Source organism: Acanthochromis polyacanthus, chromosome 13 (assembly GCF_021347895.1).
Source record: "Acanthochromis polyacanthus isolate Apoly-LR-REF ecotype Palm Island chromosome 13, KAUST_Apoly_ChrSc, whole genome shotgun sequence".
NCBI classification, from domain to species: domain Eukaryota; kingdom Metazoa; phylum Chordata; class Actinopteri; family Pomacentridae; genus Acanthochromis; species Acanthochromis polyacanthus.
In genome coordinates, this window is record NC_067125.1 from 2386221 (window position 1) to 2411602 (window position 25382).

The window sequence follows — 25382 nt, forward strand, 5'->3', positions numbered from 1 at the left end:
CTCTGAGTCTGATTTTGTGCAGCTGTTGTGTTTGCAGAGATTTAAATGTTGGTTTTTGTGTCAGAAATCATCTAAAAAATAAGGAATATGTGACTAAATTAGACCTAACAGGTTGTTGTGACTCATCTGGAGTCAATGAGGAAGAATGGAAAAGACTTAAATGTTAAAGAATCAAGGATCCAAGAAAGTCTCATCGTTAGCCGGTTAAAGCGTTCCTTCTCGGTTCTCCTCTCGGTTCTCCTCTCGGTTCTCCTCTCGGTTCTCCTCTCGGTTAAAGCGTTCCTTCTCGGTTCTCCTCTCGGTTCTCCTCTCGGTTCTCCTCCCAGTTAAAGCGTTCCTTCTCGGTTCTCCTTCTCGGTTCTCCTCCCAGTTAAAGCGTTCCTTCTCGGTTCTCCTCTCGGTTCTCCTCTCGGTTCTCCTCCCAGTTAAAGCGTTCCTTCTCGGTTCTCCTTCTCGGTTCTCCTCCCAGTTAAAGCGTTCCTTCTCGGTTCTCCTTCTCGGTTCTCCTCCCGGTTAAAGCGTTCCTTCTCGGTTCTCCTTCTCGGTTCTCCTCTCGGTTCTCCTCTCGGTTAAAGCGTTCCTTCTCGGTTCTCCTTCTCGGTTCTCCTTCTCGGTTCTCCTCTCGGTTCTCCTCTCGGTTCTCCTCCCAGTTAAAGCGTTCCTTCTCGGTTCTCCTCTCGGTTCTCCTCTCGGTTAAAGCGTTCCTTCTCGGTTCTCCTCTCGGTTCTCCTCTCGGTTCTCCTCTCGGTTAAAGCGTTCCTTCTCGGTTCTCCTCTCGGTTCTCCTCTCGGTTAAAGCGTTCCTTCTTGGTTCTCCTTCTTGGTTCTCCTCTCGGTTCTCCTCTCGGTTAAAGCGTTCCTTCTCGGTTCTCCTCTCGGTTCTCCTCTCGGTTCTCCTCTCGGTTAAAGCGTTCCTTCTCGGTTCTCCTCTCGGTTCTCCTCTCGGTTAAAGCGTTCCTTCTCGGTTCTCCTCCCAGTTAAAGCGTTCCTTCTCGGTTCTCCTCTCGGTTCTCCTCTCGGTTAAAGCGTTCCTTCTCGGTTCTCCTCTCGGTTCTCCTCTCGGTTGAAGGGTCTTGTTCCTCCTGCAGATCCTTGTCCTCCTGACTTCCTCTGGTTCATTCTTTGTGTTTCTTCGTCAGAACAAAGCTCCTCGTATCGATCTTCAGCTTCCCCTTTGCTCTGCAGCTTCGTGCTCTGAATTCAGACCAAGTGTTTTTAAAGGTTCTGCTGCGACCTCTGAGGAACCTTCTGCTGTCCTCAGAACAGTGCGGTTGTTTTCAAACCCTTCAGATCAGGAAAAGCTCCTCTGATTGGACCCTACCATCTGCAGAAGAACCTGGAGCTGTGGGACGTGACGGTCCGTCAGAACGGAGGCGTAGCGTCTTAATTCCACGCTCATCGAGGGAACGCCGCTGCTCAGCTCCGACTAATGAGTCCAGCAGCAGCTTAATCAGGACGTTTAATGAGACACAAATCCCACTTCTGCTCCAGCGGAAGCACAAATATCTGCTGCAGAAAGAACGTCCAAACACCTATCTGTCCGTCCGCTGCAGTGAAACTCATCCACGAACCGTTAAAACGACATCTGATCTGTAAACTTCCTGTATTTTCTGAAAACATTCTGACTGTTTGACTTTTATTCAGGACTTTATTTGCTTTAAATTCACACAAATCTACAGATTTACGTCACAAAAATGCAGCAAAATACAACTGAAAAGGAACATATCTCATAAAAAGCTGTCGTTTATGGGGAATAATTAGAACTAAAGTCTGATCTGATGTGATCTGTGCAGCTGTTTTTTTGCCATCCCATGCTTCTGCTCAGCTCATTTCATGTCTTCCTGTAGCAACACAGTTTCTGCTGTTTGTTGTCAACATGCATCTGGTTTCAGAGATCAATACATCTGATCAGGTATTTCTGATCAGTGGCCATGATAATGACTAAAACAAGACACAAAACGACATAAACGAGACACAAAACAACTAAAATGAGACAGAAGGACGTGGATGAGACACAAAATGACATAAAACGAAATAAACGAGACACAAAGCAACATAAACAAAACAGAAAATGAGACGAAACAACGTAAACGAGACACAAAACAACATAAACAGAACACAAAACGAGACAAAACGACATAAACGAGACACAAAACAACTAAAATGAGACAGAAGGATGTGGATGAGACACAAAATGACATAAAACGAAATAAACGAGACACAAAGCAACATAAACAAAACAGAAAATGAGATGAAACAACGTAAACGAGACACAAAACAACATAAACAGAACACAAAACGAGACAAAACGACATAAACTAGACACAAAACAACTAAAATGAGACAGAAGGACGTGGATGAGACACAAAATGACATAAAACGAAATAAACGAGACACAAAGCAACATAAACAAAACAGAAAATGAGACAAAACGACATAAACGAGACACAAAACAACTAAAATGAGACATAAAATGAGACGAAACGGCATAAACGAGACAAAATGACAAATGAGACAAAATGACAAATGAGACACAAAACAATTAAAATGAGACAAAAGAACGTGAATGAGACATAAAATGACATAAAACGAAATAAACGAGAGACAAAACAACATAAACAAAAATGAAAATGAGATGAAACAACGTAAACGAGACACAAAACAACATAAACAAAACATAAAACGAGACAAAACGACATAAACGAGACATAAAACGAGATAAACAGAACACAAAACGAGACAAAATGACATAAACGAGACACAAAACAACTAAAATGAGACAGAAGGACGTGGATGAGACACAAAATGACATAAAACGAAATAAACGAGACACAAAACAACATAAAAAAAACAGAAAATGAGACAAAACGACATAAACGAGACACAAAACAACTAAAATGAGACATAAAATGAGACGAAACGGCATAAACGAGACAAAATGACAAATGAGACAAAATGACAAATGAGACACAAAACAATTAAAATGAGACAAAAGAACGTGGATGAGACAAAATGACAAAACGAAATAAACGAGACACAAAACAACATAAACAAAAATGAAAATGAGATGAAACAACGTAAACGAGACACAAAATGACATAAACAAAACATAAAACGAGACAAAACGACATAAACGAGACATAAAACGAGATAAACAGAACACAAAACGAGACAAAATGACATAAACGAGACACAAAACGACATAAACAAAACATAAACGAGACAAAACGACATAAACGAGACATAAAACGAGATAAACAGAACACAAAACGAGACAAAATGACATAAACGAGACACAAAACAACTAAAATGAGACAGAAGGACGTGGATGAGACACAAAATGACATAAAACGAAATAAACGAGACACAAAACAACATAAAAAAAACAGAAAATGAGACAAAACGACATAAACGAGACACAAAACAACTAAAATGAGACATAAAATGAGACGAAACGGCATAAACGAGACAAAATGACAAATGAGACACAAAACAATTAAAATGAGACAAAAGAACGTGGATGAGACAAAATGACAAAACGAAATAAACGAGACACAAAACAACATAAACAAAAATGAAAATGAGATGAAACAATGTAAACGAGACACAAAATGACATAAACAAAACATAAAACGAGACAAAACGACATAAAGGAGACATAAAACGAGATAAACAGAACACAAAACGAGACAAAATGACATAAACGAGACACAAAACGACATAAACAAAACATAAAACGAGACAAAACGACATAAACGAGACATAAAACGTTTCCTTTCCGTCCAGAGCTCGCTCCTGACGCTTGAGCCATGAATCCTTCATGTTGCTTCTGAAGTCCTGTTCAGATCAAACGTCGTCTTTTCTCTGGTCTTCTGCTCAGAACAGGAAGTTTGTGGCTGAAGTGAGACGTTTCCAGCAGAAACCAGGTTTTTAGAGCAGCGTTTGGATGTTTTCCTGAGAACAGAACAGCGGGAAGTCGTGTCTGGAGGCTGGTTTAGTGGAAAAGGTTGATGCAGTGTTTGTGGATTAGAAATGCTCGTTAATCTCATTAGATTAAGTCCAGCGGGGCTTAATTCAGTCAATGAGTGGATGAAGATTCCCTTTAATGTGCCAGGAACGGACTTTTCAGGAAAACGCTGGGTTTTTATGTGGATAAATGTTTATTAGAGATTTAAAACGGAGACAGAAAAGAGCTGAAACACGTCAAAGCGTCTACGTGTCCAACAGATTTATGGTTTTATGTCACTGGAACCCTGAAAAACGGAGAATTATCTTCGATTCTGGAGCCCAGAAAACAGATCCAGCAAATATTCAGGAGATAGAACTATTGTCAGTTTAATTTTAGGAGTTTTAAGGAAAATGAGGCGACATTTTTGACACTGGTGGGAGATGGAGTGTTTGTAGAACGACAGAAATCAGAAAGACGAGAAAAGTCTTTGCTTATTTATCCAAGAAAGGTTTTATAAAATGCCTAAAAGGATTTTAACCTGTACAAAATGACTCGAAAATTGGCCAAAACTTCCTAAAATGTGTCAAAATTACTCAAAAATCGGATAAAATCTCGTAAAATATGTTCAAAACGACATGAAAATGTTGCTGAATTGCTAAAACAATTGTCCAACAAGACTTGAAACTTATCACAGCTTCAGTTTGACAGTTTTTGACACATATTTCTTGGCTGTGTTTCAGTTAAACCTGTTTCTTCTGCTCTCTAACATCCAGCAGCAGCTCCGTCTTTTCGTCACCTGAACCCGTCGATCGTAAAAACCTCGTTACGCTTCGGCTGAACGTCGTCTCCGAGGGTTTCTGCTCCTGAACCGCGGCGCTAAATGTGTTTTTAGAGGAAAGCTAATCGGCAGCAGATTGTTTTCTGTCGACATAATGAGGAAACGCAGTTAATTAACTCGTTTGGCAGCTCGTAAATACATTAAGTCACAACTTCTTTCATTCCTCCGCCTGACGCTCTCCGTGTTATTAAGGTTTAATGGAGACGTTGAACGTTTAAGGTCACAGAAGCTTGTCATCGTTCAAACCTAAATGTTGTTTCTGGACCAAATCCAGCAGAACGACTCCATTAGAGACGGAAAAGTCATTTGGTTGTTCCATTATTAGAGCAGATATTAACAGAAACGGTCCGTTATGTGATGAATTTGTTCTCCTCAAGGTGTTTTTTCTACAAGTTTTACGTCGTTTCCTTCACGATGACAGGACAATCTGTGGAGTTGGTTTGACTTTTAGCTTCATTTGGAGGAAATCATTCCGTTTTTTGCAACACAAAGGGCACAATAAGATGCAGAACTATCATGAAACCGTACAAAATCGCCACGAAAGATGCAAATTACCACAAAGAAGCACAAATCAACACAAAAAGATGGAAAATCAGAGAAAAACGATACAAAATTACCACAGAAATGTGCAAAAATCAATGCAAAATGACCCAAAATTACAATTAAACCATAATGAAAAGATGCAAATTTACCACAAAGAGGCTCCGTTTAGTTGAATAATTGAAGATATTTTGATTGAAACCCGTCTGAATTTAAAAACTGGATGTAAAACGTTGAAACCAAATGTTTGGTTTGAGTTTAAATCATCGGAGCAGCAGGAAAGCCGACATCCTCTGGCCTCTCTCTGGGTTTTTACCAGCCGGCTGGAGGTTTGTCAGATTCCCGCTGCTGTTAAATTACAGACGAGATGACGATTCAATGAACAATCTGAAACCAAACCGTCAGAGCGTCTTTAAGCTCAGCGGGAGGCCCAAGACTCCTGACCTCTATCACAAACCTGCTGCAGATTCCAGAGAAAACGTCTAAAACATCCAGATTTAACGGAGAGGGAGGAGAACGGCACAAAAAAAGGCAAAAACCAACACGAAAAGATCCAGGTTAGCCAGAAAAACGAGCAAATTCACCACAAAAAGATGCAAAATCATCATGAAAAGATGCAAAATGATCGCACAAAGGCACAAAATCTACACAAAAACACAAGTTAGCCACAAACTCACCACAACGGCACAAAGTCAGCACAAAATGGTTCAAAATCACCGCGAAAACATGCAACTTAGCCACAAAATGGTGCAAAATCACAACACAAAGTTGTAAAATCACCACAGTGAGGTGCAAAATTATCATAAAGATGCAAAGTCATCATGAAAAAATGAAAAGTTATCGCAGAGGCGCAAAATGAGCACAAAAAGATGCAAAATCATCATGAAAAAGCACAAAATCACCACAGTAGGACGCACAACTATCACGAAAACATGAAAGTTAGCCACAAAAAGGTGCAAAATTCTGACAATAACATGCAAATCAACACAAAAAGGCACAAAATCAACACAATGAACCGCAAAACACTCACAAAAAGACACAAGATCACAACCCAAACATGCAAAATCAACAGAAAAAGACACAAAACCACAACAAAAAGATCCAAAACCTTCTTAAAAACATGTGAAATCACTATAAAGACAAAAAGATAGCACAAAGTCACACAAAACCACCACAAAAGATGCAATGCCATCAGCAAAATATGAAAAATGAACACAATAAGATGCAAAAACCTCAAAAAGGTGCAAAATTAGCATAAAGAGGCGTAACATCTCCACAGTAGGCTGCAAATCCATCCCGAAAAGATGAAAAATTAAAAAGAAAAAAAGCACAAAATCACCACTTAAGGTCCTAAATTATCTCAAAAAGATACAAAACCACCACAAAAAGATGCAAAATCAACACAACAAACATGAAAAACCAACAAAAGAGATGTAAAACGTCTCCGAAAAGACGCAAAACCAATACAAAAGATGTAAAACTACCATGAAAAAACACAAAATGATCAAAAACGGCACAAAATTACAACTAAAGGATGCAAAATGATCACAAAAAGATCCAAAACCTTCTTAAAACCACAAAAAATCACCATAAAGGCGCAAATGTATCACAAAAACATCAAAACCATCTTACACATGCCAAATTAGTAGAAAGACTACAAAAAAATGACATGACCACGAAAAATGGAAGAACTACAAGGAAAAGACACAAAATCCCCATAAATCCCCATAAAATCACACTTGAAAGATGCAAAATCAGCACAAAAACAGACTAAATGACCACGAAGCCCACAAAAATCACCACACTAAGATGCAAAAATGCCACAAAATGACCAAAAAATCCCCACAAAAAGACACCAAGATGAAGAACCTGCTAGTTTTTGGACAAATTTCACTGCTAAATATGACCAACAATGGCCATTTGCAGGAGAACAACACATTCAACGAAAGATGCAAAATCAACACAAAGATGTTAAATCACCAGAGAGTTTCAAAATCATGACAATACCAGTCAAAACCAACCATAGACTGTATATAAAGATGGACGTAGCATCTGGCTCCAGAATTGAAGCCAACCCGGAAGTGTCAAAAACTTACAATATCCCGCCGTCCGCTAGGGTTGGCTCCAAGAAGCTTTTTCTCCATAGACCCCAATTCATTTTTGGAGAAAATAAAATTTGATAGACTGATGTTCTACAGCTCAGGATTTTTTTCCCGTTAGTTTTCATGGTCAAAATGAGAGATCAGGTGGCCGATCTTAACATAAATCAATACTGAATTTTAAATAAATCGTTAAAGTTGGCGGAGCCAGGGGGCGTGGCTATACTTGATGGACAGTCCCATAGACTGGTCCTGCCCCGAGTTGCTCTCCGGTCCAGTCTGTTTGATGACGCTTTTTACGTCACTGGCTCCAAAAAATCCAAAACGGCGACCAGGAAGTAGCAAAATCCGGGCTTCATTTTCTCGGCGTTGAAACCAACGGGTGACGTCACGGTTAGTTTACGCCTGAAACCAACACAGAAAGATGCAAAGTTATCACAGAAGGTGTAAAACCATCATTAAAAGACGTAAAATCAGCAGAAAAAGATGAAAAGCCATCGTGAAAAAATGCAAAATCAACACAAAATAGCACAAAGTCAAAACACAAAGTTACAAATTCACCATTAAAAAGATGTAAAATCTGCACTGAAAAATGCAGAACCATCAGAAAACGATGCAACGTCTCCAGAAAGACGTAAAATCACCACAAAAGATTCTAAACCATCTCAAGGAAAAGCAAATCAACAGAAAACATGTAAAACAACCAAGAAAAGATGTAAAATCACCACAATAAGATGTAAAACCTTTAAAAAAAACGATGTAAAATGACTGAGAAAGATGCAAAACCATCAAAAAGATGCAAACCACCACAACAATATGTGAAATCAGCACAAAAAGGTACAAAATCATCACAGAAAAAGATGCAAAACGACCAGAAAATGACCAGAAAATCAGCACCAAGATGCAAACCACCTGGAAATTCTAGAAAACGTTAAAATATCTGAGAGAAATGTGTTTATTTTATGAATCCACAGCAGAAAGATGGTTCATTTAAAGGCATGAATCAGCAGAAAGAACAGCTAAAATCAGACTTGTCAGTCAGGTTCCACTCTCGGTCTTTGCTTCGTCGTTGCCGTTTGGGTTTTCTTTGTCTTTTCTATTTGCGTCTCTCGTCTTTCTGTGAAGTCGACAAACCGTCTGAGCTGCAGAACTCAGCAGGGATCGACGGATTTAAATCAAAGAATCGTTTCTGATCTGAAGGTGAACTAAAACGTCGCCTCCTCAGCAGGACTCAGAGCCGGATGGATGAAGACTGTCAGCCTGATTGACGAAGCTCCCGACGTTTCTGATGCTGTTCTTCTGCAGTTTGTAGCAGAAAAACAAACAAGGAAACAGTGGATTTATCGGCCTATTTTCAGTTCACACCTAGAAAAGTCGTGTTTGGACTCAACTTTAAAGACATCGTAGCTGCTTTTATCAGACTTCATGAGATATAACAGCTTGGAAGATGTAAAATGGCCTAAAAAGATGCAAAATAGCAACAAAAAAAATGCAAAAAAGACCACAGAAAGATGTGAAATGACCTAAAAAGATGCAAAATAGCAACAAACAAATGTAAAAAGACCACAGAAAGATGTAAAATGACCACAAAAGATGCAAAAAGACCACAGAAAGATGTAAACTGACCTAAAAAGATGCAAAATAGCAACAAACAAATGTAAAAAGATCACAGAAAGATGTAAACTGACCTAAAAAGATGCAAAATAGCAACAAACAAATGTAAAAAGACCACAGAAAGATGTAAACTGAAAAAAAAGATACAAAAAGACCACAGAAAGATGTAAACTGACCTAAAAAAGATACAAAAAGACCACAGAAAGATGTAAAATGACCACAGAAAGATGTAAAATGACCTCAAAAAGATGCAAAAAGACCACAGAAAGATGTAAAATGACCTCAAAAAGATGCAAAAAGACCACAGAAAGATGTAAAATGACCAAAAAACGATGCAAAAAGACCACAGAAAGATGCAAAAAGACCACAGAAAGATGTAAAATGACCTAAAAAGATGCAAAATAGCGACAAACAAATGTAAAAAGACCACAGAGGGATGTAAAATGACCTAAAAAAGATGCAAAAAGACCACAAAATGACAAAAGATACAAAATGACCACAGATGTTAAATGAGCACAAAATGATGCAAAAGAGCACGTAAAGACATAAAAATAATAAAAATCGTCACAAAAAGACCCCAAATGACCCATTCATTCTAAATATTCCTTTTTATTCTTTTATTCCATTCCTCAGTGTAATTCATCCATAGGATCACTAATCTCTCTGATCTTTAGTCCGATTCTTGCTGCTGAAAACTCAATTTGTTGAATCGATGCTCAGCTTGTTGCTGGTCGATGAATCCTGGACAGAAAGACTCCGGTGAAGCTTCTTTCCTTCCAGTCGGCCGTTAAATGGACGGCGTGACTCAGACAAACGTCCCTAATTATCCTCCGTCACGTCGACTGACTCACATCCAGCCTAAATGCTGATTAGTCACCGTCCCAACGCTCTCTCAGTCCTCGTATTCCTGGAAACACCAACCGTAAAACACACCAGAGGATTCAATAATTAGGCTCTGAACGTCGTTTCATCTCCTGGAAGATGTAAAACCAGCAGAAAAGATGTAAAACCGCTATAAAAAGATGCAAAACCAGCAGAGGAAGGCACAAAATCAGCACAGAAGATGCAAAATCGTCATATAAAGATGCTAAATGATCCCAAAAAGATGCTACATTTTCACAAAAAGATGCTAAAACATCACAAAAACATGCAAAACATCATAAAAAGTTGTAAAATCATCACAAAAGATGCTAAACTGTCACATAAAGTTGTGAAATTTCCATAAAAAGATGCAAAATTATCACAAAAAGATGCAAAACATCATGAAAAGTTGGAATCACAAAAAGATGCTAAATCCAATGAAAATCTGCAAAATTATCACAGTAACATGAAAAAGGCATCGTAAAAAGATGTGAAACCAGGAGTTAAAGTATTTCTTTTTCCAGAAATCCTCTGAATGTGTGCAGCGCTCTGCCTGGTCTGATCGTTTCATGGTGTAAAATATTCAGGTTAGAACGATTTAATTTGCTGCAAACGCCAGATTTTAATGCTGATTTAGGATCCATTGAAGCCAGAACTAAGAACTACAGATGTTCCTCATGTCAGACGTTCTGTAGAGCGGCTTCTACATGTCAGATGTTTGTGGTGATTCTGAAAAAGACGAAGGTTTGATCAGCCGGAGGGGAGAAGATCTGGAAGAGAACGGACAAATGAAGCGAAGGCGAGGAGGAGGAGGATAAAAGTGGACGCTGGGCTGAAGCAGATAAATGGAGAGAACCAGAAGAAGGGATTAAGAAAGAGGAAGTAGGAGGAGACGCCTGAACGGTCAGGAACAAAAGGAGGAAGGAAAGGAGAGGAGCTGGGATTAAAGTCTGGAGATAAACTCTGATTTATCCAGGAGTCAGTCGGTGGTTTTACCTCCTCAGTGCTGCTGGTAGTCCATCACATGTTGTTGTTGGTGACTGAAGGAACCAACAAACCAGCAGCTCAGATGGAAAAAGCTCCTCCTAATAGAGCACATTTCTGTTTGTTTCTGTCTCTAGAAGGACTAGATGAGGTTTTCCCTTTCATTCACTGTGTTTCTGTGACGATAAAAGGTCTGATTCGACATTAAATCATGCTAACGGATTCTAATAGATGCCAACAACAAAAATATCAGCCTGTAAATGTGTAGGAAATGGAGCATTTAATGTTTAATTAAGCTAGCAGTGGGCACCAAGACAGAGACCTACTGTGGTGGTTAGTTACCCCCGTAGAAAGCTAACATTTACGACAAAACCACCACACAATGATGTAAAATCACCAAAAAAAACATGTCAAATTACCCCAAAAGGCACAAATTTGTTATGAAAAGATACAAAATCATCACAAAAGCTAAAAAAATTATGCTACAAAAGTAGCAAAACTATGTAAAATGAGCACAAAAGACACAAAATCACCACATTGAAATGCAAAATGACCATAAAATGATTCAGTATCACTAGAAAAACGCAAAATCACCACATAAAAACGTGAAACTCCCAATGCAGTAGTTCTAGAAGTCTTTATGTCCTGTTGATGCAGTAGTTCTAGAAGTCTTTATTTCCTGTTGATGCAGTAGTTCTAGAAGTCTTTATGTCCTGTTGATGCAGTAGTTCTAGAAGTCTTTATGTCCAGTTGATGCAGTAGTTCTAGAAGTCTTTATTTCCTGTTGATGCAGTAGTTCTAGAAGTCTTTATTTCCTGTTGATGCAGTAGTTCTAGAAGTCTATATGTCCTGTTGATGCAGTAGTTCTAGAAGTCTTCATTTCCTGTTGATGCAGTAGTTCTAGAAGTCTTTATTTCCTGTTGATGCAGTAGTTCTAGAAGTCTTCATTTCCTGTTGATGCTGTAGTTCTAGAAGTCTTTATGTCCTGTTGATGCAGTAGTTCTAGAAGTCTTTATGTCCTGTTGATGCAGTAGTTCTAGAAGTCTTTATTTCCTGTTGATGCAGTAGTTCTAGAAGTCTTTATTTCCTGTTGATGCAGTAGTTCTAGAAGTCTTTATGTCCTGTTGATGCAGTAGTTCTAGAAGTCTATATGTCCTGTTGATGCAGTAGTTCTAGAAGTCTTCATTTCCTGTTGATGCAGTAGTTCTAGAAGTCTTCATTTCCTGTTGATGCAGTAGTTCTAGAAGTCTTCATTTCCTGTTGATGCTGTAGTTCTAGAAGTCTTTATTTCCTGTTGATGCAGTAGTTCTAGAAGTCTTTATTTCCTGTTGATGCAGTAGTTCTAGAAGTATTTATTTCCTGTTGATGCAGTAGTTCTAGAAGTCTTTATTTCCTGTTGATGCAGTAGTTCTAGAAGTCTTTATGTCCTGTTGATGCAGTAGTTCTAGAAGTCTATATGTCCTGTTGATGCAGTAGTTCTAGAAGTCTTCATTTCCTGTTGATGCAGTAGTTCTAGAAGTCTTCATTTCCTGTTGATGCAGTAGTTCTAGAAGTCTTCATTTCCTGTTGATGCTGTAGTTCTAGAAGTCTTTATGTCCTGTTGATGCTGTAGTTCTAGAAGTCTTTATGTCCTGTTGATGCAGTAGTTCTAGAAGTCTTTATGTCCTGTTGATGCAGTAGTTCTAGAAGTCTTTATTTCCTGTTGATGCAGTAGTTCTAGAAGTCTTTATGTCCTGTTGATGCAGTAGTTCTAGAAGTCTTTATTTCCTGTTGATGCTGTAGTTCTAGAAGTCTTCATTTCCTGTTGATGCTGTAGTTCTAGAAGTCTTTATTTCCTGTTGATGCAGTAGTTCTAGAAGTCTTTATGTCCTGTTGATGCAGTAGTTCTAGAAGTCTTTATGTCCTGTTGATGCAGTAGTTCTAGAAGTCTTTATGTCCTGTTGATGCAGTAGTTCTAGAAGTCTTTATGTCCTGTTGATGCAGTAGTTCTAGAAGTCTTCATTTCCTGTTGATGCAGTAGTTCTAGAAGTCTTTATTTCCTGTTGATGCAGTAGTTCTAGAAGTCTTCATTTCCTGTTGATGCTGTAGTTCTAGAAGTCTTTATGTCCTGTTGATGCAGTAGTTCTAGAAGTCTTTATGTCCTGTTGATGCAGTAGTTCTAGAAGTCTTCATTTCCTGTTGATGCAGTAGTTCTAGACGTCTTCATTTCCTGTTGATGCAGTAGTTCTAGAAGTCTTTATTTCCTGTTGATGCTGTAGTTCTAGAAGTCTTTATTTCCTGTTGATGCAGTAGTTCTAGAAGTCTTTATGTCCTGTTGATGCAGTAGTTCTAGAAGTCTATATGTCCTGTTGATGCAGTAGTTCTAGAAGTCTTCATTTCCTGTTGATGCAGTAGTTCTAGAAGTCTTCATTTCCTGTTGATGCAGTAGTTCTAGAAGTCTTTATGTCCTGTTGATGCAGTAGTTCTAGAAGTCTTTATGTCCTGTTGATGCAGTAGTTCTAGAAGTCTTTATGTCCTGTTGATGCAGTAGTTCTAGAAGTCTTCATTTCCTGTTGATGCAGTAGTTCTAGAAGTCTTTATTTCCTGTTGATGCAGTAGTTCTAGAAGTCTTCATTTCCTGTTGATGCTGTAGTTCTAGAAGTCTTTATGTCCTGTTGATGCAGTAGTTCTAGAAGTCTTTATGTCCTGTTGATGCAGTAGTTCTAGAAGTCTTCATTTCCTGTTGATGCAGTAGTTCTAGAAGTCTTTATTTCCTGTTGATGCAGTAGTTCTAGAAGTCTTCATTTCCTGTTGATGCTGTAGTTCTAGAAGTCTTTATGTCCTGTTGATGCAGTAGTTCTAGAAGTCTTCATTTCCTGTTGATGCAGTAGTTCTAGAAGTCTTTATTTCCTGTTGATGCTGTAGTTCTAGAAGTCTTTATTTCCTGTTGATGCAGTAGTTCTAGAAGTCTTTATGTCCTGTTGATGCAGTAGTTCTAGAAGTCTATATGTCCTGTTGATGCAGTAGTTCTAGAAGTCTTTATGTCCTGTTGATGCAGTAGTTCTAGAAGTCTTTATGTCCTGTTGATGCAGTAGTTCTAGAAGTCTTTATGTCCTGTTGATGCAGTAGTTCTAGAAGTCTTTATGTCCTGTTCATGCAGTAGTTCTAGAAGTCTTTATTTCCTGTTCATGCAGTAGTTCTAGAAGTCTTTATGTCCTGTTCATGCAGTAGTTCTAGAAGTCTTTATGTCCTGTTGATGCAGTAGTTCTAGAAGTCTTTTATGGTCTCTCCTCACCACTAATCCAATCAGCCTCCATGCTCCTGTTCTCACATTACGCTGTTCTAGAGGAACCAGTGCTGAGTCGGCTGCATTTATTTACATCACAGGAGCTTTGTGTTGCTGGTGTTTTATTTTCTCACCTTCGTCTTCCTGTTTCCTGTCTTCTGCTCTCTGATTGGTTCAGTTCTGTTTTCCTTTTTTCTGTCCTGATTTCCAACTGTTTGTGTTTTTAACTCAGCAGGACGAGTCTGGGAGCAGAAAGAGTCGGTTAGAGGTCTTTATTCATGCTGAGACTCCCAGAAATAGAAGCAAAACCATCTGGTTCTTCTGTTTACGCTCTAATCTCACCTGAACCGACGCAGTAATCAGAGTTTTATCACCTGATGCTAATTCTGAAACAGCAAAAATACTTATTCAACTGTTTGCATCAGTTTTCCGAGAAAATTACAGGATGTTCAGCCAATGAACTACATCGAAATATTCTTATTTATCGGTCTACATCGTCTGAAAAGGTCTGTTAAGATAGATGAAGATGCAAAACCATCACATAAAGACACAAGATCACCACAATAAGATGTGAAACTGCAAAAAGACACATTTGTAATGTAAAGATGCAAAATCATCACAAGTGAATAGAAATTAAATTATCATTAATTTACCATGAATTAAATGTAGTTTAAATCAACTAACGAGGAATTTTGAGCCTAAATTACACATAAAATGACCTAAATGCAGCTTTATATGAACCCATCAATAGAATGTTTGCAGCTTAAATAGTTTGTCTAATTCAGAAAATTTAATTATTATTATTATTTTTTAAAATTTGTTTTGCAGCCAAGTACCAGGAACAGTTTAGTTTTTAGTGTAATTACGACGTCTACCCTTTCATACTACAGGACTCATTAAAATCACTTTTTTTCACCTGCAAATGAATCCTTTTTTCTGTGATTTTACTCATTATTTTCATGTAATTTAACTAAAACAGCAGTAAAATGTCAGGAAATAATTCTTTTACAACAGGAGTGACACAAAAAATGACAACCAGCAACATAAACACAAATAAAAATAGATTTTTTTCCCCATTTTTTTTAGTATAAATCTGCTCCATGTCGGAGCTTCGGGTTTCCACGGCGACATTTCTCCTCTCTGCTGGGAATAAGTCTTTGTTCCTGTGTTGGCTCTGATCATTATCCTTCCAGTTTTATCCTGACAGGAGGATTTAAAGCCATAACAGGAGTCTAATTACAGCTGAGGAGCAGAAAATGTTCAGGCTTTTATTCTGAAGGAACACCACTCCACTATATTTACTTAAAATTAACATTTTTTTAGTTTTACTGTCAGTTACGTCGCTGTTTGTGTATTTTACTGTAAATTTACTCAAACACAGAACTGGAGCTCAGTTGAAAGAATATTTTATGCGTTTTCAAACCTTTACAGAAGAAAAGAAACTTCATTTTTTGTTCAATAGTACAAATATTTTGCCTTGAAATCCCAAAGTTTTCTTCTAAACAGTTTAAAATTCCTATTCTGGGAGTAAATAGTTGATTTTAGATCAATTCTTTGCTCTAAAATACTTTATTTTCAACTCTTCAGTCACTGATTTTATCCTGAAGTGTCTACGTTTTACATTTAAATAATTAAATAATTGCATATTTCTTCAAATATTGTGCATTTTACTGAATTTTATTTAGAGTGTCTGCACTTTTTTTGGAGATAAATGATTGTTATTCTGTCTTTTGGGGGGGGGGGTGTCTCTAAAATGTCAGAAAATCATGAAAAACATGCAGAATTTTTACCTTCAGTGTCCAAAAATACTCCGTTTATTGTCACAGAGGAACGAAACCAGAAAATATTCACATTAAATGACCTAGAATAACTGAATTTAGACTGATTTTATTCAATAAAGTAACTCAAACTGACTAATTCATGAATAAAACATGTGTTTCTGTTATTAATTTAGCGTTTCTACTTTCACAAAGGTAGAAAAATGGAATTAAAAGTGACTTCCCTGCTTTAAAAACCTCTAAACTGGGCCTGTGGTGTCGTCATGTGTTGTTTTCGGAGCAGCAGAGTGAACTGAAGGGAACATTTTGTGCGTTTCTGACCTCGACACAGACTCACATCTCATCACGGAGGACGGCTTCTCTATTAGAAGTGCAGCTGACTAATCCCTGCTCCACAATAATCTCTGTTTCCGTCCAGCCGCTCTCCCACAGACACACATTTGTTCCAGAAAACACAAAACAGAAACCAGAAATCCGCCGTCTCACAAAAAAACAACACAAAAACACAACAACGACACAAAGCAGGAAGAGGAGATTAGCGGCGTTTTCATGCAGAATTCAGAAACAAGAAGCTGAATGTTAACCAGAACCTCCTGAGAGGAAAGAAGCTGTGTGAGGCGACTACAATGAGAGCACAGCAGTAATCTGATTACTTCAGCAGCAGAATGAGGGATTACAGTTACTGGATTACAGATACTGGGAGGAATTTAGTCTTTTTGTGTGACTTTCTGATGTTTGTAGGTCATTTGGGGGCAGAAAAACATGCTTTGTTATGTTTATTCTTACTGTTTTTAAGAGATAGTTCAACTTTTTATACATCTTTCTGTTAGCATTTAATGCTAACTGTGCCCTTCCTGTTATGCAGTTAGCATTCCAGGTGGCTAATTTTGTGTTTCCATGTTTAAAAGCAAACATTTGAAATAATTCATGCAGAAATCTGTGCTTTTCTTGTTTTTAAAAGATAATTCCACCTGTTTTATATATTTCCCGTTAGCATTAAATGCTAACTTTCCTCTTCCTACACAAACATTCCACTTCTGCCTGATGTTAGATGCTAACTTTAGCTTCTGTAGCGTGTTCTCCGCAGACCAGATGTTGAAATATTCACATTTTATTCAGCTACTTTGGTTTGACAGCATTGAATGAATCCATTTTCTCTTGCTTTTGCTCCTCAGTATTTTTTCTGTGTCTTTGTTTTGCAATTCGTGGTCAAAACTGAGAAATTTTGTGTTTTAGCGAAGTTTCAATGCTAAGAAATAGCATTCTCCTGAGACTCTTGATGTAAAACTTCCATGCTATAAGACAAAATGCATCTGCTGTCGAGTAAATAGAGTCACGTTTGAGTCGACTTTTCTTCACTTTTCTTTAAAGGATTTGTCGAAATAAACAGAGAACAGAAAAGACGCTGCCATTTATCTTAACACTGGAAAAATTAGCTTTTATGTGTTTGGTGTTGATGATTAAAGGTGTTGTAGTTGTAACATGAATGATGATTATTCTAAGTTTTTGGGATGAATCCGCTGTTTAGTCTCTAAAATGTCAGAAAATAGTGAAAAATATGCATAGTTTTTACCTTAAATGTCTTGTTTTGTCCAAAAATATTGAATTTACTGTCATAAAGCAGGAAAGAAACCAGGATATTTAAATATTGTACTTTTAATTTCACTATATTTATCTGGAATAAGCAGTTTATTACAAGTTTTACAGTAAATTACATCCTTGTTTATGTGTTTTACTGTAAATTCACTCAAATACGGAACTGGAGCTCCGTTAAATGAGAATTTTATGCATTTTCAGACATTTACAGAAGAAGTCTGTGTAGGTTCTCATTCATCCAGGTCATGGCTATCCAAAGTTGTTTAAATCAAAGTTCTTTAGTCCAGTGGATTGATTTAAACAACTTTACAGAAGAAAAAACTTTTTTGTTTCATCAGTCACAGCTGGATACTGCAGCATCTCTGGCTTCATTTTACCTGAAATATACCAGTTTTCTTCTAAAATACAAGAGAAAATAGTGTTTATTGTAGATCACCGCTGGTGTTCTGGATCTGAAGTTACCTACAGAGACTTCCTGTTGAGAAAAAGTTGGATCGTTCTTCTTCTCTGCAGCCAAAGATCCGTCCAGAATCGTGTGTTTGGGTTGTTTTATCCACCTGCTGGTGTTGTTTAAAAGGAATTTGGCCAAAAAACAGTAAAGCAGAGGGAGAACGTCCCCCGCTAACTGGAAAAGTTTGCATTTGTTGTTGGAAGAAGCTTCGTGTTTCTTCCCGGAGGAAAGGTCCAGCATTAAACATGCGACTACTGATAAAACATCCCATAATTAAGGCTTTGGTCAAGCCGCCCGCTCAGGTTTTAGTGTTTGAGTCGAAGAGCTTCAGTGTCGTAAATAAAAACCTGATTTCAACCTGCAGGGAAACGTTCAGGTCAGAGGTGTTTTCCAGGTTGAAAGCTGTCGTCCTGCTGTTTGTAGCATCAATATTTCATGATTGTTTCCTGAAAAAAACCCAACGTTTGGAGTTCACCAAATATCAGAAGCTGAGGTGTGAAAAATCCATTTGTGTGACATGATGATTCATGCAGAAATCTGTGCTTTTCTTATTGTTTTAAAAGATCGTTCCTCTTGTTTTACGTATTTCCTGTTAGCATTGAATTTAGCCTTTTCACATTCAGTCCTGGTGTTTTTAGTTAGTTCGTTTGGAGGCAGAAAAGAGACACCAAATGAGGAAAGACACGCTTTATTATGGTTTCTTCTTATTGTTTTAAAGATAATTCCACTTTTTAATGTATTCATTGTTAGCATTGAATGCTAACTTTGCACTTCCTGTTATGCAGTTAGCGTTCCAGGTGGCTAATTTCTGTGTTTTCAGGTTTGAAAACGCATATTCATCATAATTCATGGCGAAATTTGTTTTTAGTTCATTTAGGGGCAGAAAAGAGGGACCAAATGAGGAAAAACATGCTTTATTATGCTTTTTGTTATTGTTTTCAAAAGATAAATTCGTTTTTTTTGTATTTTCAGTTAGCGTTGAATGCTAACTTTGCACTTCCTGTTATGCAGTTAGCGTTCCAGGCGGCTAATTTCTGTATTTTCAGGTTTGAAAACAAACATTTGTAATTACTAATGTAGAAATCTGTGGTTTTCTTGTTGTTTTCAAAAGACAAATTCACTTTTTTATGTATTTCCCTTGAGCGTTGAATGCTAACTTTGCCCTTCCTGTTATGCAGTTAGCATTCTGGGCGGCTAATTTCTTTGTATTCAGATTTAAAAGCAAACATTCGTAAGGAATCCTGCAAAGAATGTCCAAGTACTGTCGAAACTGTACAAAAATCCCTCTCTGGATGTGGAGAAGAAGTGGAGGCTTACAGAATCTGAAGTCAGAAGCTTTCGTAGATCTTTCCTTTACTGTCAGTGTTTCTGTAGATTCTGTGAGTTAGTCGTGTTTTTTGTGTCCATCAGGTCTTTGGGGTGAATCTGGTGAAACTTCCTGATGTCAGGAAACAACAGAGAGGCTTAGATGGTGTCCGTCTCATAGAGCTGCTCTGTTTTGTTTGCAGGTGTTGTTCTATGTATGAAGTGAGAGTAAAATGCAGTTTATTACGTTTACATGACGGCCTTCCTCACAGTAATGCACATAATTCTGAAGTACAACGATTACCGAGTCTCTGAGTTCAGGTTTAGTGGCTCTGAAGGTGGAAAACAATCAGCTGGGATTGACTACTAGCTAAATATCAGACTGAAAATGTGGATTTATGAACTAAACAGACTGAACCGTGAGAACATTCATCTTCAGCCTGGATCTTCTTCTTGACCTTTGGCGGCGTTTTACCGTCAGAACTTTCTGCAGAACAAACCGGTCCTTTCTGTCATTTCTGTGAGAGGACGGTTTGAAAGGCGGCGGACCTGAATCGATGTGTCCAGACAGGTCTAAAGCTGCAGATGTTTAAAGGTCAGGAACAGCTGGAACATCTGGAGCTTACAGAATGGGAACCGTCGATGGAGGATCAACGCCGCTGACATCAGGACGAATTAAACGCATCGATTAGCTTCAAGCTGCTGCCCACTTTCAGGTTCAAACCTCTAAAACCTTCGTCAGCAGGTTTCTGTAGAGCATCCAGCCTCAGGTTTCAGTTCTTATCCTGAAATGATCACAACAAACGTTCAGGAGGGTTCACCAGCAGCAGATAAAGTCCTCAGATCGCTTCAGACTAAGCTAGAAACAAAAGATTTTCAATTATTAACACCAGAAAAATGGGAAAATGAGGTAATTTATAGAAACAAGCTGCACAGAAAGTGTCCTAAGTGTCCAACAGTTCTCTCAATTTGTTCAAAATCACTCAAAATTTGCCAAAATGACTTGAAATCTTTCAGAATCTCTCAATACTTGTCTGAAATTACTCAAATTATGTCTGGTGTGACTTGAAATTTGCCAAAATGTGTTCAAAATGAAATAAAATTGGTACAGAATTAACCAAAAATTGCCTAAAATGACTTGAAATGTGTCTAAAGTCTCTCAAAATCTGTCCTAAATCCATGAGTGTCCAACATGACTCATAAATTGATCATTGTGATTCTAAATTTGTCCAAAATTAGTTAAAAACCTCAAAAATGAACTCAGAAATATGATTTAAACCGTATTTAGATGTTCTGGACATGTTTCAAGTCATTTTAGACACATTTTCAGTAATTCTGGGCCAATGTTGAGTCATTTTGGACAAATCCTAAAAGATTTAGGACAAGTCTGGACCATTTCTGAGTCATATTTCAGTCATTTTGAACACATTCACAGGTTTCAGAGCAGTTTCTAGTCATTCTGGACCGTTTTTGATGATGATGTTTTGGACACATGTGGGTCATTTGGGGCTATTTCAGAGTTATGTTTGACACATTTTGAGTCATTTTGAACATATTTTGAGTTGTTTTGGACCAATTCTGAGATATTTAGAACTAGAGACAAGTTTGGACCATTCCCAGTCATTTTGAACACATTCAGAGGTTTCAGAGCAGTCTCTCGGCATTTTGGACATTTTTTGTGGACCAACAAGTTTTAAGACGTTTTGGACAATGTGGACTATTTTAGTTGGACACCTTTTGAGTCATTTTGGACAAATCTTCAATAATTCTGGACCAATCTCGAGTAATTTTGACAGACTGTAGGGTTTTTGGACGAGTTTTAACAATCAAATATTTGGATTCTTTTTCTGATTCTTGTCGTTCTAGCGGTGTTATGCTGAAACCGAAGACATTTCAGAGTTCATATTTGAGGTTTTTAACTCATTTTGGACACAATTAGAGTCATGATGACCAATTTTGGAGTCATACTGGACGCAGTTTGAGTTATTTTGGACAGATGTTGGTTAATTCTGGACCAGCTTTAAGTAATTGTGGCAAATTTTGAGTCATGCTGGACAAAATTTGAGTTGTTTCAGACAAATTTCAAGAGATTTTCCAGCACACTAATGGATTTTAAGTCATTTTTGACAATTCTTTAGACCGATATTTATTTCTCAACATTTAAAGGTTCTTTGAGGACGCTTCCTGCAGATATTTAGACTTAATAATGTTTTAAAACACACAGAATCATTAAAAGCAGCATTTATCACCACTGGAACATAAATATCCTGGTTGTTATTCTGTATACTGCATGATTCAAAGTTTATTTTCCTGAATCATTCCGTCGTGGACCTCAGAGAAGCTCTTAAATGCCAACACGTTGAGCCGTTTACGTTCCTTCATGGCCTCCTCGTCGCTCTTCTCCTCTTTCATTCGTCTTTCTCCTCAGAGTTCTGAAAAAGAAGTTCATTTAATATTGTAAATTAATGTATTTTTTCTGTGACATCAGTAGATATGTTATTAAAAATCTGTGAAATAACAGTTTAAATGTTTACCGTTCTTCAATCCTCAATGGTATTCTTTCAAGTAATGAAAAAAATCTGTAAAATGACAATGTTTTTGTCATAAAATGTCAGGTCTGTATGAAATATTCTGTCATCTGGAGGAAGCGATAAATCAGTGGAGGATGTGGAGGAGCCTCCTGATGTTTGCTCTGTTTGTCCAGGTGAGGACGGAGCAGGTTTAGATCTTCTTTATCTCTTCCTCCAGGCTGGGATTAAATCTGGAACACAAACAGACTGAACTCTCCGTCACACCGAGCCTCGGGTTCTGAAGGAACAAAAACAGAGATAAGAACTCCGTTAGCAGCAGCTGGATCATCAGCAGAGTCTGATCCAGCAGCTTCTACTGACACCACGGCCTTTATTTTTAGATTATGCTGTCAGAAGGAGGATAATTCTACATGATCAGGACCAGAAAGAGTTCATTAATGAGTGGAGGGAAAATGCTCCCAGCTCATCCTTTTCATTTAGGAAGCAGAAAAACATTAAACATGAGGAGAAAAATATCTCCTAATTATATAAAGATAAGGAGAAAAATATGTCCTAAAATATAAACATTAACAGAAAAATGTGTCTCTGTCATCGTCTCAAATGACTCAGTAATTCTCCAGAATTGACTTGATTTCACCAAATTACTGAATATTTCTCCAAACTGACTTCATATTTGTCTGAAATGATTCAATGATTGATTAAAAGACTCAGTAATGGACCAAAATGACTCAGTTGTCCTGGTCCTGGTTCTGGTTCTGGTCCTGGTCCTGGTCTTGGTTCTTTTTTTGTCTCTGGTCCCGGTTCTTTTATTGTTTTTTGTTTTTTGTTTTTCGTGGTCCTGGTCTTGGTCTTGGTCCTGGTTTTGTCTCTGGTCATGGTCATGGTCCTGGTCCTGGTTCTGGTCCTGGTCCTGGTCCTGGTCATGGTCCTGGTTTTGTCTCTGGTCCTGGTTTTGTCTCTGGTCCTGGTCCTGGTTCTGGTCCTGGTCCTGGTCATGGTCCTGGTTTTGTCTCTGGTCCTGGTTTTGTCTCTGGTCCTGGTCATGGTCCTGGTCATGGTCCTGGTCCTTGTCCTTGTCCTGGTCCTGGTCCTGGTTTTGTCTCTGGTCCTGGTCCTGGTCCTTGTCCTTGTCCTTGTCCTTGTCCTTGTCCTTGTCCTTGTCCTTGTCCTTGTCCTGGTCCTGGTCCTGGTCCTTGTCCTTGTCCTTGTCCTTGTCCTGGTCCTGGTCCTTGTCCTTGTCCTTGTCCTTCTCCTTCTCCTTCTCCTTCTCCTTGTCCTGGTCCTGGTCCTGGTCCTGGTCCTGGTCCTGGTCCTGGTCCTGGTCCTTGTCCTTGTCCTTGTCCTGGTCCTGGTCCTGGTCCTTGTCCTGGCCCTGGTCCTGGTTTTGTCTCTGGTCATGGTCCTTTCCTTTCTTTTCCTTTCTAAGCTTCACCCTGAATCTCTGCTGCTGTTTTTCTGTTTGCTGCAGTCAGAGGAGGTCTAGTTTTAGTTAAAGGTTGGAGAGTTTCAGTGAAACACTAAAACAAAGTGATAAAAGATGATTAAAGTGGTGCTAAAGCCTCCTGATGAACGTGTTTCAGTCTTCTTCAGGAGGAAACCGTCCACCGTCTGGTCTAATGTGCTCTTAATGTTCCTCCTTGAATAAGAAGTTTCTGCTTCCTGTTGGACTCATGCAGCTTCTCTGACCTTCTGACCTCCTGACAGCCTTTCAAACCTGCTGCTCCCACACAGAATGTGGAGATAATTAGAGAGTTTAGCAGCTAAAACCTGTTTAAACTGCGGCAGAAATCCAAATGAAGCCCAGAGAAGCCTGGCAGAGCTGGACATCAGACTCATTAAAAGCAGAGCAGTAATAACCTGTAAACACCCACAGCTAGAAACACTGTCTGGACCTGAACAGTCCACTGTTTTACTTTATGATCAAAACCACACAAAAAACACCAAAACAAGACAAAATATGACAAAAACGAGACACAAAACGACAGATTGGACCCCCTGGAGGACCAGTTCTGGGCTGCGTGCCGCATGTTGGACACCCTGGTTAGAGTTTAGTTTGACTTCTTCAGAATATGTGCAGGAATGGTGACTTTTTATAGCTTTTAGCTGCAGAAAATAATTAATTTTGAGTCGATATCGTGAACCTTTCTGCACAAATCTGCATTTTAGTGAAAACCTGCAGCTCCACACTGTCAGTTCCTGTTTATTAAAGGTTAACGTGTTTATTTTACAGCTGTGACGTCACAAATTCTGCCTGTTTTGTTAAAATACAGACAATAAAAAAATATTAAAATTCAGCCCCCAGATGGTGTTTCACCTGCAGTTATGACATTCGGTACGCATGTGTAACTCACCAGGACACACAAGAAAGCCTTTTGCACCAAAACACCCAAAACACAACAGGAAGTCGGCCATTTTGAATTATGACTCATATTTTGGGTCATTTTTGGACGCTTTCAAAGGCTATAAACTCAAACACAGTAACACCGAGAGAGCTGTAATTTGGCCAGGATGTAACGGGGTATAAATCAGGCTATTTTCTCCAGACTTTTGTCTTCCCCACACTTTTTAAGACCCTGAACTCACCAGGTCATGTGACACACCCACATGACCATGGGAGCCAATCTTGTGCCACCAGAGCATTCTGAAGCTCCCCTTTCTCCTCTCATCCTCAGTGGAACTGAACAATAAACATTGAAACCTCAGCATCAGTCTGTTACAATGTTCTGTTATCTTCTATAAAATGATTCATACATGCATGAACGTCGTATTCATGACCTTATGAAGAACTGATGGGTATCGTGATGCACCGATCGGATTTGGTTACATTTTCACTTTCAGACTTCCTGTGAAAATCGAAGTCTGTTAGTCTGAAGGACCAGAACTCTGACGTAGTCATTGTGTGTCTTTATAATGAAGTGTCTCACTGGGTCATTTTGTGTTTTCCTGTGCTCATGTTGTGTCTTTTTTCTGCTTGTTTTGTGTGTCTTTGTGCTCATTTTCCTTCGTTTTTGGTCATTTTGGTAAAAAATTGAAAGAAAAATCTGTCATTTTAGTGATTAGTTATTTTAGTCACTTGTAAAAGTTCCATCCTCCTAAACGTGGAGATCTTTCAGATTTTCTGTCTTTTCTTTCTTTTCATAACAGACTCTATGCAGACTAGAGACCGTTCCAGTGGCCCTCCATGTTCTGATCTCCAGTTCTCTGATTTTATCTCCGTTCGGTCGTCTGTTTCCGTGTTTCCTCAGACTTCTGCTTCAGTTCAGAACCACAGAATCAGATTAACATCTTCCTCTGATCGCTGCTCTGCAACGCCGACTCAATCTGATGTGGACAGCGCCGCCGGCCGGCTCATCACACACCACCATATATGCACACTGAACACACACTGTATGCACACTGAATACACGCTGAACACACACTGTATGCACACTGAACACACACTGAACACACACTGAATACACACTGAATACACACTGTATGCACACTGAACACACACTGAACACACACTGAATACACACTGAACACACACTGAACACACACTGAATACACACTGAACACACACTGTATGCACA

At 38.6% G+C, this 25382-nt stretch overlaps 1 protein-coding gene across 3 annotated transcripts in view; it reads left to right on the top strand.

The window, feature by feature from the left end:
• Nucleotides 1–25382, top strand: part of si:cabz01090165.1 (uncharacterized protein LOC100333421 homolog) — a 276030-nt gene that overhangs the window by 25379 nt on the left and 225269 nt on the right. The window lies entirely within an intron of this gene.